Raw genomic sequence first — 2,252 nt, forward strand, 5'->3', positions numbered from 1 at the left:
AATTGTAGTCGAGACCTCCACTTGCACCTAAAGTCCGTCCCTACCCATTCATCAATAGAAATTCATAAAGATGATATACTTTTTTAAAATGTAATATAACAAATTTGTTGTGTACTCAAGACGTTTATCAAAAGAATTATATATGAAAAGGTTGTGGTGTGATTGTAATAAACAATGACATTCAAATAAATAATGAGTATTGTTATATCTTCTTCATAAGAAACATAAAAAATCTAATTATTTATTATATACATGTAAATTTTAATTAGCAAACTTTTAGGTATATCACTAGATTAAATAAGAGTTTATATTTTAAAAATATAAATTTGAGAATTAGATTTGTGGTTTATAATTTTTTTTTTATAAAACTAATTTATGAATTTATTTATTCTTTAAAAAAAAATTTCAGTTTATACAAATATGAGGTTCAAATTTCTTATTACCTCAAATCTGACCTTAAATTTTGTTTTTAAATAATTTTGTTTTTAAAAATAAAACTGAACTTTTAATTTATAAATTTTAATTTTAAAAAAATTTATCTTTATATCTATAAAAAATATACTATTTTTTTATAATTAAATATAACACATTTTAAAGAATTAGCCGCCTTAGTTGATCCCAAAAACCAAAACAAAAAACACAAAAAAAAAAGGTAAAAAGAAAAAATAAAAAATAAGAAGGGAAGGACAACGTTCATTTCGGGTCCTGTAGATAAGGAAAGGTCAAAGTTCAGCCCTTTCGACGTTGCGTTTTCTTATTGGTTATGACATGCTTGATGGTCCCTCAGTACTAACCGTACATACAACACATGAAACTATGAAAGATGAAACCTCATTTCATAACGGAGAATTTTAGTATACGGAGCAAAAGTTGGTACAAATTTAAAGATTTGTCTACACCATATTTTTTAAAGCTACACTTTAAACTGTAACTCTTTATAAAAAAAAAGCGTCACCTAATGGAAAAAAGTAAATTTGAAGATTTAAGAGAAAAAATAATCAAGTTATCAAAATTAATAGATCAAAAATTAATGATTTTAACTAATGTTAATTGTAATGACACCGAATTCTTAAAATCAATACAAAATGATTTTTCTCAAAATCTTTATTTTACTATAAGTTTTATTGAAGGACTTCAAAAACCTGGAAAAACTTATTTTTCACACGGAATTTCTAAGAAATGTTACCATGGAAATGATTCCCCACATCTTTATCATATTTTTAACCCACAATTAAATTCTATAGTAGATATGCTTGAAGAAATATTAGTATCCATAAAATTTCAAAAAAATAAAGAAAAAGAGAATCCCAAAGAAGAAAAATTTCAAAATATAATCAACATAACAGATCTAAAAGTAAAACCACCACTAAAATTATGAATATTGAAGAAAAATTAGAAGAAGTTACAATGCTTTTTAAACAATTAAAAATGGCTCAAGAAAATAATATTATGAAACAAGGATTTCAAATAGAAGAAGAATTAGTAAATTCTGAAAATATAGAAAATGAAGAACACATCTTAGATTATTCAAGTGATGAAAAACCAGCAATTCCAATACAAGTAAAAAATGAAGCTGGAACATCTAAAGATAACTAATCTCAATATAAATGGGAAACAGGTTTTGATAATTATGCTTTTAAAAAAGGTTTATAAATAAAGATTCAAAATATACAAAAATACCATCAAAGTACGTTCCTAAAATCCAAGAAATGGAAGGAGAAAGAATGCTTGATTTAGACTGTAAAAAGAATGAAAAAGAAATTTTCAAAAACTGGTTGAATTCCTTTTTATTAGAAACTTTTACTAATCCAAAGCTTAGTGAATTGTCTGGAAGAGATATTTGGAATTACATAGGATTTCATACTAAAGGAACTATAAGAGATTATATGACATCAATAGAAAACCAAATAATAGAAGATTTAGCAACAAAAATAACAGCTTATGATAATATATTATATATAATGATGATTCTATATAAAGAATTTTTTGGAAAAAATATTATAGATCATAGACAAGAAGTCTATAATAAAGAATATCAAGAAGCAAAAAACCATTTAGCTAATATCCAGATATATGATCTATGTAATATGTGAATATAGAATATATTATTACAAATTAAAAGAAGAAGATAAAAATCATTATCTTAGTATGTATATAACAAAACTTCCATATCCTGCTAATAAATTTATAATGGGAAGATTTATAAGAGAAATAAATAGAGGGACAATTGAAAATAATTTTGGTGGAGCAAC

This window comes from Arachis duranensis, chromosome 5, assembly GCF_000817695.3.
Source record: "Arachis duranensis cultivar V14167 chromosome 5, aradu.V14167.gnm2.J7QH, whole genome shotgun sequence".
Classification (NCBI taxonomy): domain Eukaryota; kingdom Viridiplantae; phylum Streptophyta; class Magnoliopsida; order Fabales; family Fabaceae; genus Arachis; species Arachis duranensis.